The sequence below is a fragment of the Lepidochelys kempii genome, chromosome 8 (assembly GCF_965140265.1).
Source record: "Lepidochelys kempii isolate rLepKem1 chromosome 8, rLepKem1.hap2, whole genome shotgun sequence".
NCBI lineage: Eukaryota > Metazoa > Chordata > Testudines > Cheloniidae > Lepidochelys > Lepidochelys kempii.
In genome coordinates this window covers 103,501,280-103,518,030 of record NC_133263.1, presented here as the reverse complement: position 1 = coordinate 103,518,030, position 16,751 = coordinate 103,501,280, and the positions used below count along the sequence as shown (strand labels likewise).

The 16,751-nt window shown below is 50.6% G+C and overlaps 1 protein-coding gene across 2 annotated transcripts in view; it reads right to left on the bottom strand.

Moving 5' to 3' along the window:
• PIK3R3 (phosphoinositide-3-kinase regulatory subunit 3) overlaps positions 1-16,751 on the bottom strand; it is a 349,039-nt gene that overhangs the window by 316,479 nt on the left and 15,809 nt on the right. The gene's annotated exons all lie outside the window — the stretch shown is intronic.

Below are 16,751 nucleotides of genomic sequence, written 5' to 3'. Positions count from 1 at the left end.
TAAAAAACCCAACTAATTGCCCTTATTTCCCCCTTCTTGTTCCGAGTTCTACAGGATTGTTATGTACTGCTTGTGTGAACTGTCCTGGCCCATGCCCCCACAGGGCTACACTCTGCACAGAACACAGAGCACGCCTGGTTTCTTCACCGTGTTTGTCTGCAGCTGCCCTTTGTGGCGAGCCCCCATCCTTTAACAGAGCAGCCTAGTTTCATCCCCAATCCTCCCCTTTTCAAGCTCTTTTGGTTCCCTGACCCTTCTCGCCGCGGGGTCTGCTTTTCCCTACTGCGTTCAGTTCTCCACCTCCCCGTCTCACCCCCCACTGGGTGCTGCCGGGCAGGATTGAGGGGCAAGGGCAGAGTGAAGATGGGGAAGGCTGGGGGGCAGCTGTTTGAACTACGCCCAGCTCAAGGTAGCGCTAGAAGTCTCTTGCTTTTATGAGCACCTAGGTTCCCTCACCATTTAAATAAAGCCTGAACGTTCCTATCAAAGTTCACTGCCGTGAACTGACCACATGGGAGAATTTACGCTAAGGAGGCAAGCGCCGTGGACAGCCAGGAGCCGGGACGCTGCAGGGACAGCAAGCGATCCTTTGCCATCTCCATCCAGCCAGCCTAGGAGTGGGACTGACCACAGCTCCAGGGGAGGTGGCTGGACAGGGAGGAGCTGAACCAGGGGGAACTGGGAGGCTAGCTCAGAAAGGGCAGCAGCGCTGGGAAAGCCGGAGTGGGGGAGGACTCTGAATTTATCAAAGGATGATGACAGGAAGGTCCAGGAGAGGAGAGATAAACAGATAACAGCTGCATCGCTGTCAGAGGAACGCCGAGGGCTTGATAGAAATAACATGATTTAGGGCAGGTTGGTTTCAATTAGAAACCAAGGCCAAGGGAATCTGAGCAGAGATGTAGCCAAGATAGCAGAGCCTTCCAAAGGCAGATTCCAGCTGCTCAGAATCAGCGGTTTATTCCCCTCGCTCCCTCTCTGTGTCAGGACACAGGAAGGACAATGGTGTTAACAGAATAGGGGACAAGTACCCCGGAGGCAGACCCAGCCCCCTGGATACAAACCCCCGAACTTGGAAGGTCCATCCCCGAATGCAGTGTCTGGATCCCATCACCAGCCTGGACATAGCTGGCAGAGGAGGGGGGGCTTGGCCCCTGACACCTTCTGCGTCAGGTCAGCTTACAATGTGTGGGGTACGAAACTCTTGCCTAGACAGAGTCCAACAGCTTGATTGCCTGGAGAGAGAGTTTTCTGCTTATGTAACGACCCCTGGCTTGGGTCATTGGCAGACCCTTCGCCATGGCATCACAAGTTACTACCACGTGAGCTAAAGGAATAACTCTGTTAGCAGTAGTAGGCTGCTCTCCCTCCACGTGGAGCAGCCACTAGAGGGCAACGGGACACATAAGAATATAGGAATGGAAGGGACCTCCTGGGTCATCAAGTCCAGCCCCTGCTGCCACAGGCCATCCCATCGTATGCCCCCGTTCATAAATTTACCAAGCTACAACTTCAAACCAATTAGGTTTCTCGCCCCCATTACTCCCCTCAGCAAACATGGGCTACACCCCATGCACCTTTCCATTTCCAAGCTCCCTGGCCGCCTTTCTGAGATGATAGCCACTCGAATAGATCTCCGAGGTTTCCAGGCAGAAGAGGTGGTTATGACCTTCTAGTCCGACCTCCTGCCTGAGAACATCCCCAGCATTTCCCACAGCCGGCCCCATAACTTCCAGTGGAGCTAGAGCAGATCTTCTAGAAAGACACTGGAGTCTTGATTTAAAGACTCCAAATGAAGGATAATCCACCCCTAGCTCAGATGTTCCCAGGATTCCTTACCTTCATTGTCAGAAATTTACAGCTTATTTCCAATTTGAATTTTATTGGTTTCAGCTTCCAGCCAAAGGACCCTGTACATCTTTGCCTGCTAGATTAGAGAGCCTTCTCCTATCAGATCTCTTCTGCCAGCGCAGGTGTTTACAGATTGTGATCAAACTGCCCCTTAAGCTCCTCTTGAATTTCTAAGTAGATTGAGCTGCTTAAGTCTCCAGAACGAGGCACCTTTTCCAGACCTCCAGTTGGCCTTGTGGTCCTTCTCTGAACTCTCTCCCAATTTCCCAACACCCTTCTAAAATCCACGATCACACGCAGCATTGCAGCAGCAGTCTCATCAGTGGCCCTATCCAGAGATCACACCGCCTCCCTACATCTGTTCAAGAGTCCCCTCTTTATACAGCCAAGGACTGTGGTAGCCCATTGTTGCTCTCAGAGCTGCTGCAGAAGAAACGGATGCTGCATTACAGAACCGCTGCTTGATGGCTCCAGGTTACTCCTGTGTAAACGCAGCAGAGCACCCAAAACAGGGAGCGTGAAGCTAAGCACCTCATTGCAGGTTGTTGCTTATTCCCACGCTGGCTCTGACATGCCCAGGGACTGTGTGGACCCATGAGGCTCAAGACTTATTATTCCAGCATTAACGACTACATCTTACACGCATCCCCATGGACACACTGCTCACACTCAGCTGCTTTCGCACGCAGCACAAGGACTGTAGGAGCAAGGTCACGGCCAAGACTGAGTCACCAATCCCTGCCCTCCCTTCTCTGCAGAGAGATCTGATAGCAGAGGGGATGTTTCAGGCTGGCTGTTATGTACATGCTGCTTGGCCTGGGAATGTAGCCCGGCAGGTGGAGTCCATATTTCAGTGGACATTAAGTGCAGCTCCAGCACATTCCCCGGGAAGCCCAGGGGAGAATTTTTCTCTCAGAGCCAACAGCATCTAGGCAGTGCAAGTGTTTCAAGGGCAAGTCGAAACCTTGACACCCATGCAGTCACCTGCAAATCGTATGCTTTATTTGCAGAGCTGGTCAGAAATTTTCTGATGAAAACAGTTTCCCCGGGAAAATACCAGTTCATCTAACAAAATATCTCACTAAAGCAAGTTGGATTTGATGAACTCTCACCATGTCAGAGACAGGTTCCAGCAGAACCCTGCCTGGTTCCCTGCCAGCCCTGCTCACCTGGTGGGCTGCTGGGGACTCCCAGCACACATTCTGCCAGGAACCCCTGGCTTCCATAGTGTGTAGCTTTGGGGCAGCCCCACCATGCCAGGACTTCCAGGGTTTTCAGGCTCCCTGCTGCAGAGCTGGAAGCCCCAACTCTGACTGGGGGCTCTGTAGCAGGGAGCCCAGAAGCCCTGAGAATCCCAGCTTGAGTTGGGGCAGCCCAGGGAACCAGCTGGCCCAGGAGTCTGGAAGCCCTGGTGTCTCCATCCCCAGGGCTGTCTGCATGATGAAGCTGCCCCAACCCACAGACCTGGGGAACACCCACAGCTGCTGAGTGAAAGGGACATTGAGGTGCTGGTCATTTTCATGGTGAAACTGACAAAAATATCAATTTCACGCAGCCCCTGCCTCTGGGAAGCAGATTTGGTTGGGAATCACCAGCTCAGTGTATCCAAAACAAAATTTGAGGGGGGGCTTCCAGTTACTGAGAAAGTTTGAAAAATCTGGGCTTGTTCCAAATTTGAACAAAACCAAATGTCAAAATCTCTCACAAACTGGAAATCCCGAGTTTTGAACAGTTCTATTTATTATACCTAGACATGTCTAAGGTGCCCCTCACTGGAGCATTTCAAGGTTGAACTCTGGGGCACCCCACACTAAATGGTTTCTGGAGAATGAAACACTCAATAGGCTCCAACTGATCAGGACTGAGGCTGTGTACATTGTAGCCAGTCTGTCGCTAAATAAGACCTCTGTATCCATTATTGCAACAGCACCTAGAGACTACAACTTGTGTCAGGTGCTGTACAGACACAGCCTTTGCCCCAAACAGCTTAGGATCTGAAAGGACAAAGCAGTGTCAGTCCAGGGGATCTGGCTACAGACTAAACTTCCAGAGGAAATGGGGTGAATTGAGCTTTTGATCTTTTTTAGGGATGCGGTTAAACCTTCCTCTTCAAAAAGGTCTTTCTGCTGTATGAACATCACACACGACACTGATACCCCTTCTACCCAGAAACCCCCCCCCCCATGCAACCCACACAGCCCCCCGGGGAGCAAATCAACCTTAGCCAAAGAAAAATAAAAGTAAGTTAAGAACACTGAAAAAAACCCAGCAACACACCAATCTACCCCACACTGAGTCTTTCGTGTGGCAAGAGCCAGAGACTCCATGAAATCCATCAGGATTTCACTATTGCTATCAGTTTTACATGGAAGGCACCCAGATACTGCAGGGATGGGTGCTGTTATAAAACCCTGATAGATAGGCAGATAAGGTGGGAGGGGAAACAGGCCCAGAGAGCTGAAGTGACGCCCCCAAGATCACAAAGCAGAACCAGGAACAGAAACCCAGGTCTCCTGATACCTCCTGGTGCCGGGTCTTAGCCACTCACCCACTCTGTCACGTACCAGCGGTGCAAAGAGGCCCTCTAGCACTGGGTAACTAACCATTGCTAAAGCCAGCTAAATACAATTGGAAACAAAGCTCACATCTAGACATTGCATGGCTGCCTCAGGGTGAGTGCATGCGGATTTTTTTTGCCGACAGTGATTTGCCAGCTATTAAAGAGTTGTGTGTGTGTTGGGGGGGGGGGGATTCTTAAAAATAATGAAAAACAACCCTCCATGCAGCATTTGTGCTGATCTGATTATATTACAAGCTGCAGAGTGCAGGGCTTTTTCCTTCCTTTGGATTTATTCGATCCGTCAGAGGAGTACAAAAACATTCTCAACGCACAGAGAGACAGAGAAACTCACTATTCATGACGGCATCTCCTGTTTTGGACTAAATGGGACACCGATCAACAATTTCTCCTCCATTCCTCGGGGCGGAGAAGGGATGTTCTTAAAAGTGACAAGCAAAGGGGGGTGGGTGGGAAACGTACTTGTGCTTTTCCTTTTTGCTTCCCATGTTCTGTTGAGAAGGTCTGAAAGGGTTGTGAGGTTTTTTAAAGTTTCTTTTTTTTTTGTCATCACTATTAAATGCTCGGTTTCACACATAAGGAATCCAAGTCCTGTCTAGCCGGCCGATTCTATAATAGGGGTGGGCAAACTTTTTGACCTGAGGGCCACATCTGGATATGGAAATTGTATGGAGAGCCATAAACGCTCACCAAATTGGGGGTTGGGGTGCGGGAGGGTGTGAGAGCTCTGGCTGGGGGGGTGTGGGCTCTGGGGTGGGGCTAGAAATGAGGAGTTCACTGTGCGGGAGGGGGCTCCAGGCTGTCACAGGGGTTTGGGGCATGGTGAGGGCTCTGGCTGGGGATGCAGGCTCTGGGGATGAGGAGTTTGGGGTGCAGGAGGATGCTCTGGGCTGGAACCAAGGGGTTCGGAGGGTGGAAGGGGAATCAGGGGTGGGGTTGGAGCATGGAGGGGGGTTCAGGGGTGCACGCTCTGGGCGGGGCTTATCTCAAGCAGCTTCCAGAAGCAGCAGCATGTCTCCTCTCCAGCTCCTATGCGGAGGCTTGGCCAGGCTGCTCTGCGCGCTGCCCTGTCTGCAGGCACCACCCCTGAAATTCCCACTGGCCATGGTTCCCGGCCAATGGGAGCTGCAGAGCTGGCACTTGGGGTGGGGGCAGCGTGCGGAGCCCCTTGGCTGCCCCTACGTGTAGGAACCGGAGAGGGGACATGCCTCTGCTTCCAGGAGATGCATGGAGCAGGGAAAGTCTCCGACCCTGCTCCCTGGCAGGAGCTTGAGGGACAGTTTGAAAGGTCTGATGGGCTGGATGTGGCCCACGGACCGTAGTTGGCCCGCCCCTGTTCTATAATCACTGGAGAATTAGTGGAAGGTTGATGGCACATAAGCCAAGAAGAGAGGAGAGCTGAGCAAATGAGAAGGGCTTTAAGGACTTTTAGTCAGAGTCTTTAAAACCCCTTTGTTCAGACCTACTTAACCCTAAAAACCAACACCCATTCTGGAGAATGGGTCTCTTTGTTAAAGTTTGGACACCTCTTCAGTTAAGATGCGAGCATACACGACATACATCCTCAGAGACCTTCACCAAACCCTGTGGAGACTGGATACATTTCACCTGCCTGATATATTTAAGGAAAAATCTACAAATCATAAACAAGTCAAACAGAGGGCAGAAGTCCTATTTTGTTTTTAAAAAGTGCCTTGCAGGTCACCTTTGAAAGACCACTCAACTGAAACAATGGCTGCCCAGATCCTGGCAGCCTTGATCAGAGCAACTGGGAAGCCCTTGGGGTTGAGTTTGTGTGATGGGGTGTCCAAACCCCACACTGGAGAGCAAGGGGTTACGGACCAGCTCTGGGCCCCGCCCAGCTGCCCCTGCAAAGCCTGCACAAGCTGGAGGCAGGACTTTAAAAAGGGGAGTGGAGCGGTTCAGAGGCAGGCAGGGGAAGGGAGCAGAGGGCTGCTCTGAGCTCTGAAGGGAAAATCCTACCCGGGAGCTGGCAACACAGGCCTGTGCAAACCCATGGTGGAGAGGGAGGGGACCGAGACTGCAGGCCAGAGACTTGATTAGAGCCAGTTACTCCAGGAAACAAATAGAGACTGGGGTAGGAAGTGGTCCAGGGGAGGGCAGTGGCTTAGTACACCAAGGTGTTGAGTGTAGTTGCCACCTTTGGGCCCTGGACTGGAGCCTAGTGGAGAGGGTGGGCCCGGGGTTCCCCTACCCACTCTGAGAGGACATTACCACCCTGGGAGTCTTCATCTAGGGGAGAGATCTGCTGGAAAGGGCTTTGACTGTTCGAGGACCCAACCCCAACAAAGCCCCGGTGCTAAAGGGGAGGACTGGAAATCCTTGGGGCAGGGACACTGAAGGACTGGACTGTGCTCTCAAAGGGGAGGTGCCCGAACAAATCCCCACCTAACCATTAGGCAGCCCTGCTGGTGACTGTGCACCTTCTGCAGTCTGTCACACAATCATTGCAATTAGAGATGGAAAAGACACTTCTGTTCGAGAGCAGGCCAGAGCAGAACTGTGTATCCAAAGCTCCTTCCAGCAGTAAGAGGTTACGGATTTGGATCTGTGCGCCCAAAACCGCCCTTTTCTTTTGGGCTTTGCTCTCCAGTTCCAGTCTGGATGAAGCGGATGGTCACGAGATGTGGTCCAAGATGGTGGAAATCTAGCATGACCAGCTGATCTCAGGATATCCCGTCCCCCGAAAAAAAGTCTCATGAAAGCAGCTCCTGAATCCAAAGTGCCACTGAATCCAAACCCAACCCCTGATTTAACCCCCAAACCTTAGACCAAACTTCATCTAGATAGGGATTCCTCCTTCACCCACCTCTGATTAGTTCCAGAATATGTTTCAATCCAATGAGGGATTTATAGTAGAGGATGCATGGCGAGCTTCATGGTCCAAAGAGAAAGAGAAATAATTATCTTGTCTGGGACCCCGCTCAACATCAACCTGGGTTTGGTTTACCACAAAGGCAATGGAGCCTTCTCAACCGGTTTCGTACCGGACACCAGTTTGTGTTGCAGCGGTGATGTTATAGAGACAGTCTCCACTAGGTCACTGTGGGCAGCCACAAACCACAACACACCTTGTTGAGGACGGCAAAATGACACAACTTCCTGGAGGTCTTCGTGCCTCGAACATCGTTGATAAGAGCGCCGTGGCTTGGCTTGACCGGATTATCTATGCCAAATAAATCATGCAGGATTGAATCCTAGCTTTGTCCGTGGAGAGATGTCCTAAGTAATGGCGCTTCACGGACTCCTCTTCCAAGCCTATCCCCCGGTCCAACAGATCCATGGAGAAAGGAGCAGCCTAAGTTTGAGCCCATTCCAATTCCAGCCCTCTTGATAGATGCCTGCCTGGCACACCTGCCCGCAGCTGCACCGTGAACGCCCGCTGGACCGTAGCCAGACCGGTGGAAGTAGCACTCTCCAGCACAGAGCTATAAATCATGGTCTTCTCCTCTGCTAACTGGAGGAGATCCAGAGGTACCCAGTCACAACTGCACCATTCACGCAGAAACAAGTCAAGGGGAGGGTGCGATACAACCATCCTCTGCCCTGCTCCGCGGCAGGAAGGCCAAAGAAACTAACCGGAGCAAAGTGATCTACGAAGCAGATGCTGTTTGGAAGCTAGAGCCACCTGCCTCTGGTAGGTTATGCAGACAGCTGTGAGGGGCAGGGAAGGAAGAGGGGTGGGAGCACCCGGCTGTGGAAGGACCCACACAGAGCACAGGCCTCGGAAGCTAGGATATCGGGGCATGGGATGGGGGATCACGACATGAGGATGACACGGAAGCAGGATGGGACAGCAGCAAAAGGGAAAAAAGCCTCTTTCTGAGGCAATGAAGGAGCCAACGGCCCATCTGGTGAGCACATGTCCCTGCTCCGTTTAGAATCAACCCCCCTTTCGCTGAATGCTTTCAGCCAACATGGCAGGAACAGGGTCCCCAGCCTTCCTCCCATCCAAGGTCTGACCCTGCCTCCCACTGATAACAGCAAAACTCGCAGTGCCTTCAGTGGGGCAGGATCATCCAGTGCTTAATCTGTGCCAGGGCTTGGCTGTTCATAGACCCAGCACCTCTGGGCCTGCTGCATCAGTTAGGAATGTAAAAAAATTGCTTGAGCCCTGACACCTCTTTCATTACAAATTAAGCCCTGAGATCACCCCTTGGACACACAGCTTGGTTCTATCCCCAGCTTGCCCTGTAGTGGCCTGCACATCCCATTTGTTATGTTAATTTCACACAGCACTGGCCACATACTGGAGATCTGGGCAGGAGTTTTTCCGAGGAGGGGTTGATTTGGAACAGGAAACATGTTCTGTCATAGAAAAATATCTTCTATTTCTACATTATTTGTATTTATTTGTATTGTGGCTGCCTGTAGAGGCCAGGACTCCAGGTACTGCACAAACACAGAACAAAAAGACAGCCCCTGTGCTAAAGAGCTGACAATCCAAGTTTAAGATAAAGGGCAAAAGGTGGCTACAACAGATGGGATGAAATACAAGGCAGCAGTGAGATAATACTGACCAGCACGATAAGATGATGACTGTACAGTGGTTGCCATTAAAAATTCAACATTTACCCACAATTCCCATGCTCTGGCATTTTAGGTACTGCTCTTACCTCCTATGCTAAATATAGGGTCATAGAAAACACAGTGGAATCTGAGACGCTGCTAAGTGTTGACAAAATGTTGACATTCTAAAGGCAACCACTCTTGTCTACCTTGGATTCAAACCATAGGGCTCCTTCCAGTCTCACTGACCCACCTGTAAATCAGGAGTAGCTCCACTGGTATGAATGGAGTTGAATCAGTGTAAGAGTGACCATAGCAAGTCAGAATCCAGACTCATAACACACAGAAATCACTTTGCCCGCCACTGGAATGCAGCCACCTCTGGGGTGGAACATGACAGCAGCACACAGTAACACCACACAATATTTGCAGAGGCGAAGGAGACGACTGCATCCAGCTGAGAATGAGCCTCCCATTATAAAAAGGGTCCACCGCAAACTCCAGTTGCCTATCAATGGGTAAATAGATAAAATGGGCCACAGAGTAGCGAGTATTTCTGTGTCCTGGCAAGTTATGGGCAGGCAGAAGCAGGTACAACTCTCAGTGAACAAACAGCGAAGGAGATCAAACCCTCACTCTAAACTCTCCTTGAAATCAAGAGGTGTTTGGCCTTAGCATACAGGCTCCACCATCTGGCCTGGGGCTGAGTGGATATATAATTAAAGAGAGGACATTAAATATACAGAGTCATAATCACATTTTATTGTTTTGACTTTCACTACAGGCAAAGTTTGAAAAAAGTGCCAGAAAAAAGGAGCAGCGGGGCCCATTGGGCTGGCAGGAATCTCAGCAGTGCAAGGAGAGCATGCACTGAATGAAGTTTTAAAACTGGGTTCCTCTTGAATCGCTGAACGTCCCCGGGGCAGCTGTTCTGCTCTGCTGATGTTTAAAAGGGCTCCCACTCCCCAGCTCCAAATGTCAGGTTTCAAGGTATTAGTCCATGGATTAAAACGCGGCCTTGGGGATCTCCAATCTTTCCAGCAAGCCGCTCTCTTTTCACTCCTCTATCTCCCCAGCCGGCTTCGCCACCTCTCCCCTACAGGGCTGTTTAGCAGAGGTTCCTGTCTCCCCCACACTTCACAGCTCTCCTTCTGTTCAACACTTTCACTAGATATTATTAGCAGAATCAGGGTCGCGCGCAACTGGGATCAGCAGCCCAGTGCACCAGGCACTGGACAGACCCACAGCGAGACAGTCCCAGTGCCGAAGAGATTACAACCTAAATAGGCAGGACGTGCAAAGTCTGGGAAGGGAAACAGAGCTACCGAGTGGCAAAGTGATTTACTCAGGGGCACACAGCAAGGCAGTGGCAGGGCTGGGAATAAAACCAAGGTCTCCTAAGTCCTGCACGCCTGCTCTATCCATTGCAGCACACTGCCTAGATCTCAGAACCGTGATTGCGAGCCAGCAGCAGTCAGGGTTTATCCTTCCACGTCTGCCTATGGAAGGACTCAAGCCATGCCTTAAAGACTGAGCCCTGAGGCAGCATGTGGAGTGTACCTCTGAAAGGGGAAGAAAACTCCAGCTCCTGATATTACCGGCACGCTGAGAGAGCCAGCCTGAGTGCCCACTGGTGACGGGAGGGGTCGGCTGGGGGAGATGTCTGCCGCTGAACAGAGACCAGCAGGTTTCCGCTGGAGAAAAGCAAGGCTGCCTCGCCCTGCCGGCCGCTCTCACACATCAAGCGATGGGGCTGTTCTCACAAGCTAAGCAGGCATCTGCTGGGTTAGTAGCTGGCTCGGAAACATGTAGAGAGAGAGTACAAAAGTAAAAAGAACAGGAAGACTTGTGGCACCTTAGAGACTAACAAATTTATTTGAGCATAAGCTTTCATGTAGTGATTCAGGAGTGATGGGGGTGGAGGGATAGCTCAGTGGTTTGAGTATTGGCCTGCTAAACCCAAAGTTGTGAGTTCAATCCTTGAGGGGCCCATTTAGGGATCTGGGGCAAAAATTGGGGATTGGCCCTGCTTTGAGCAGGGGTTTGGACTAGATGACCTCCTGAGGTCCCCTCCAACCCTGAGATTCTAAGGGGTGTGCTTCCACCCCTCCCAGATGATATTAATGCTGCTGGAAGAGCCGGCATTTTGAATAACACAGACATGCCCTGACTGCATGAGCCTTTGCCCATCCCATGGTAATTAGCAAGAAAAGGAGCCTTAGCCAGCCCTGATGTCTTGTCCAAATTTCATCTTGGGGGTTACACCCCCCCTGACCTACTGTTTCCATCGGAGGAGGCATTCTTTGTATGCAGCGTTGTTGTGCACTAGGGCACTTGCTGCGCTTCACCCCAGAAGCAGCTGCACTTAAGCAGGGGGGAAGCAGCACACACACCACGCAATCTGTCCATAATGCATGCCGGGGTGAAAGGAGCCGTGTCAGCCTGAGCTCGTTCTCTACCCCTGTCTGCAGAGATCAGGACTTTTCAGCAGGTGGAGTAAATACACGAGAAGAGACGAGAATTACTATTTGCATTAGTGTAGCACTTGGAGGCCCCAGTCTGGGCTTAGGACCCCATTGTGCTAGGAGCTGTACGCAATGAACAGATGGCCTCCGCCCTGGAGAGTCCACCAGGAGTCCCCAGTAATGGGGGCTAGGTATGTACTGAAGTTAACATAGATAAGAGGGGCGTGAGATACCCCCAAAGTATTGTGTGACATGTCCCTTAGCAGAGAGGATAACAACCTACTACTGCCACTTCCTCAGTGGAGTTGAGCTGAGCTACTCCCTCACCTCAGGTGACAGAGGGTTTGTGCCTAAGGTCCCAGGTTCCCATCATGTCTGGTTAAAATGGGAGAAAGGAAACTCAAGGAGGATTAAACTGCATTTTCCTTGGTAAAGTCTCTGGGCAGTTGAGGCAGCGAAGCTGCTCTGCACAGTTCTCGCAGGGGGCAGCGTCCTCTCCTTCCAAGAGGGACTGGAGATCAAGAGCCCTCCATCTCCACTGGGACATTCCCCAAAGCCCCACCACCACCCAGCCCTGGCCATTGGAGTGTTCCAAGCTGGGCCCCTTGCAGCTGGCCTCCCCAGTGCCTCTCCCCAGCACCGCGCCCCCACAAAGCTCCCATTCACCAGGCAGCTGCACCGTTACTGGAGACCACCACAACATCACGCAAGATGGCCCGAGACAGGTCCAGGGGAAAAGGGGCTCAGGAACCTGCAACAGTTTGGAAGGCAAGGCAGGAATCTTGTTCTGGATTCAGGGAAGACAGCGATTCCTCTCTTCCGTTTATATAGGTCCAACCCCCTTCCCTCCCACCCACCGCCTCCCCTCAGTTTGTATTTGCACGGTGACTGATAGAACGACCTATGGTGGACATAGGCAGGGGGCCAGTAAGATGGACTGGTGGGGGATCTGGCTGCAGACAGCTGGTGAATGGCATCTCCCTCCTCTCCACTTGCTGAGCTAATAAAGCTGCCTGGAACCTTAACGACCCTATTTGCGTGATGTGGCAACAGGGGACAGTCAAAATTAAAAGGGCAATCCAAAGCAATCAAGGTAGCAACAGCAGCTGTTGGGGCTGTAGCTTCCCCTTGGCATGGCTGTCAAAGGGGAACAAAAGCAGGTTTGTCAGTCCCTGCAGGCTGATACTTGAGGCTTGGCCACACCAGCCTTAGCTTTGCACCAAAGGCAAGATAAAGCCGACTTCCCGTACACACAGTGATTAGAGCCAATTACAAATCTGAGGAGGAAAAGTTCTGGGTTTTGTCAGAAAGTCTTTTTTGTCAAATTTTTCTATGGGAAAAATGTTGGGTTTGATTTTTTTTTTTCAATTTTCTGAAGCAAATCGGTTGTTTCAGAACCGACCGATTCATTTCAAATTGACACTTCAACTTAAAATGTCATCTTCACGTCACGGCACGCCCCTCCGACCAGCCTTCTCAATATACACACACAGAGCAGCTTGTGCGTTTGAAAAAACAAAACCCTACGGGAACAAAATGCTTCCATGTGCACACAGTTCTCCCCTGGGGGAGAGGACGAGAGAGAGAATAAAGCACAGGTGAAAGGTGCTAATCATGTTGCTTAACGTACTACTGGAAGTTGCTCAGATACTCTGGTGATGAGGGTGCTGTAAGAACCTATAAAGAAGAAAATGGAAGAGATTCTTAGGTTGCAAGATTCAAAGGGAATACTGGGATCATGTAGTCTGACTTCCTCTATAACACAGGTCAGAAAACTTCCCAAAATAATTCCTAGAGCAGATCTTTTAGAAAAACACCCCATCTTGATTAAAAAATTATCAGTGATGGAGACGCCGCCCCGACTCTTGGTAAGTTGTCCCAGTGATTAATTACACTCACCATTAAAAATATACACCTTAGGTCCATTCTGAATTTGTGTCACTTCAACTTCCAGCTGCTGGAGCATGGCAGACCTTTCTCTGCTAGACTGAAGAGCCCAGTACCAAATATTTGTTCTCCACGTAGGCACTTATAGACTGTGATCAACCCACCCCTGAACCTTCTCTTTGTTAAGCGAAATAGATCGAGCTCCTTGAGCCTATGGCTAGAAGGCAGGTTTTCTAATGCTTTGATCATTCTCGTGGCTCTTCTCTGCACCCTGAGGAGAAAACATTTTGTTTCAAATAAAAAAAAAATGTCAAAACAAACGACTCTGATGAGTCTGGATTGACATTTTTCACATCTTTTAGTTGCATGACAACTGTCGATGTTTCTACATTTCGTCCTGATTCAAGATGAAAATAACTGCAGAAATATCAGGATTTCCTCTGGGACAGGGATTCTGTTTTCAGACCCACTCTAACAGTGGCAGGTTCAGATCACGGCAGCATCACCCTGTGGCGTCCCTATCCACAGGGCGGCAGACAACCTACGACAAAGACGGAGGAAAAGCGGTGGAAAGGGATGTAACACAAACAAGAGAGGAGTGTGATGCGAGGCACGTGACTTGTTCGTTCCATCCTTGCTCTCTAGCCTTCTGTTTGAGTTACACTCAGTGGATTCCCTTCCCCAACCTTCCCTCCACAATTTAACCATCCACGCTCTTCCTTTCTCACCCACTCGGCGTTCAGATACCACGGTGACAGGTGCACTTATCCGCTTCAGTTCCAGGATTACTAGAGCCCTCCCCCTCCACATAGATCAACCACTCCCAGACGAGATAAATGGATGACACAGATCAACAGATGAGTCAATTGGTTTCTTTGAGACCTCATGGGTGCACCGGGAATTTCAAGAGGGTGAGGGGGGAAGTGGCCTGGTGGATAATTCAAGGACGGGCTGAAGATGCAAACTGACACTCCTGAAATGGGGTTTCAAACAGCCCAGGACTCTGGGAGATTTGTGGCTCTGGGGTTTCGGTTCAGCTCATAAGAAGCACCGGGACCAGCTGGAAGACTTGGATCTAAGTGCGGGTTTGGAATAGCACCTTGATTCTGGGGCGTTTGAATCTGGGATTTCGTATCAGGCCCATGTCTGGTTAATTCCCATGGAAGGGTAGGTCACAGGAAGCCTAGTAACTTCAGGGGAGCTGAGACCAGACAGGAGGATTGCTGGCCAGGCTGGGAATCATCTAAAGGGCCAGAAGTGGGTCAGATTGTGATTAGCTTCCACACCTTGAATTGTCCCTCTGGGGTGCCTTGGAAGGCAATGACACTGCTGCTCGTGTGGTATGGGGCTACTCATACCACAGGGGAGTAACGGGGCTGTACCTAAATGCTGCATGTTACCTATAAATCTGCCCTTAAATAACAAGGGAGTTCCAGTGATGTCATCTGTAGCAGTGTTGAGCGCCAGGACTGGGAAATCCCCCTCCCTGGAGGTTTTTAAGAACTGGCTAGACAAACACCTGTCAGGGACGGGCTAGTTTTCCTTGGTCCTGCCTCAGGACTGGATGACCTCTCGAGGATCCTGCCAGCCCATGGAGATCAGGGGCCTTGTCATAAATATCAAGGGAAGGGTAAACACCTTTAAAATCCCTCCTGGCCAGAGGAAAAACCCTTTCACCTGTACCCTAGAGTTCAGAGTGGGGAAGGAACCTTGACATGGTGGCAGAGGTGGGATTTTAAAGGTGTTTACCCTTCCCTTTATATTTATGACAGGCCTATTGTACTAACAGTGGACAAGCGAGTGCATTCCAGCCCACCTTAACAGCTCTCTGCTCAGTAGGAACAAAGGATGGGAGTGGAAACAGAAGCACAAAACAAGGCCAGGAATAGAACTCAGGTCCCCTGACTCCCAGTGCCGAGCCCTAACTACTAGGCCAGCATTTCTCAAACTGGGGTCCGCGGACCGCCGGGGATCCGCAAGGGTACTCCAGGAGATCCACAGGCCCCACTGATCAACTCCTCCCCCTCCCTCCCAGCGTGCCCTGCACGCCGGGGGGACAGCTACTCAGCGGCATGCAGGAGGTGCTAGGAGGGAAGGGAGGAGGGGGGACGGGGCATTCTCGGGGGAGGGGGTGGAAAGAGGCAGGGAAGAGGAGGGGCAAGGGTGGAGGGGGGTCTGCAAAAAATATTTTAAAACCAAAATGGGGGTCCTCAGGTTGCTAAAGTTTGAGAACAGCTGAACTAGGTCATGCTGCTTCCCGAGACATTAACGGTTTCGCTATGGGAAAAGGAGAAGCGAAGGGTAGGTCCCCTGTCTCTGTGTTGCTCCTGGCCCTTAAAGCAAACAATATTAATAAGACAATCAGCCTCAGACAGACAGGCATAAGCAGGGGGCAGCATAATTAGTCAAAAGCCATCACACGTCAGAGAACCAGCGCGGCCGACTGGGAGGGATGAAAGGGACGCAGTGGGAAGCAAGAGCCACATTTTCCTGACTGCAGCCCAGCTGCCCTGTGCTACGGCTGTTGCTGTTATTGTTTGAAATGCAATTGCACACGTGTGTGTACGTGCGTGTGAGTGTTAAGCACAGAGCCTTCTCTGCAACTGGAGGTCAACCCTGGCTTGGAGATATTTCATTCAGGGGTGGATTCAGCAAGGAAACTAGCTAGCTACAGAAATCATTCAAGGAATCTAAGATCAAAACAGCTCTGCAAGTGACTCGATTGCTGGGGGTTGCTCGCCAGGGCCAGTTAATTTCCTGTGCCTTCTACGGTGCAAGCTCATCTGTGTTTTGTGGATCACTGTCCCTGCTTAGCAGATGAGGATCATCCCAGGTCACGTACAGAAGAGGCTGATCATTAGCATCAGGTACGACCGTTGGCGTACCCTGTGCACTTCCAGGATGTGTTTAGCTATAGGAAACTGCTAGGTGCTCAGACCTGCCACCTCTGGTTACATTCAAATTTGGCCTAAGCAGATGCATTCCCGTTAGAGAGAAAGGATGGTCCGGTGGCTAGGCCCCTAGAACAGTGGTTCTCAACTAGGGGTCTGCAGAGTCTTCGCGGGGGTACAACAACTCATCTAGATATTGCCCTAGTTCTTCAACAGGCTCCATCAAAAGCACCTGCGAAGTCAGTAGAAACTAAAATTTCCTACGGACAATGACTTGTTTATACTGCTTTGTATACTACACACTGAAATGTAAGTACAATATTTATATTCCAATCAATTTATTTTACAATTATATAGTAAAAAGCAGAGAGTAAGCAATATTTCAGTAACCGTGTGCTGAGACACTTTTGTAGTTTTAGGTCTGATTTTGTAAGCAAATAGTTTTAAGTGAGGTGAAACTTGGGGTACGCATGATAAACCAGACTTCGGAAAGGGGTACACTATTCTGGAAAGATTGAGAGCCACTGATCTAGAAGATCCACATTGAAG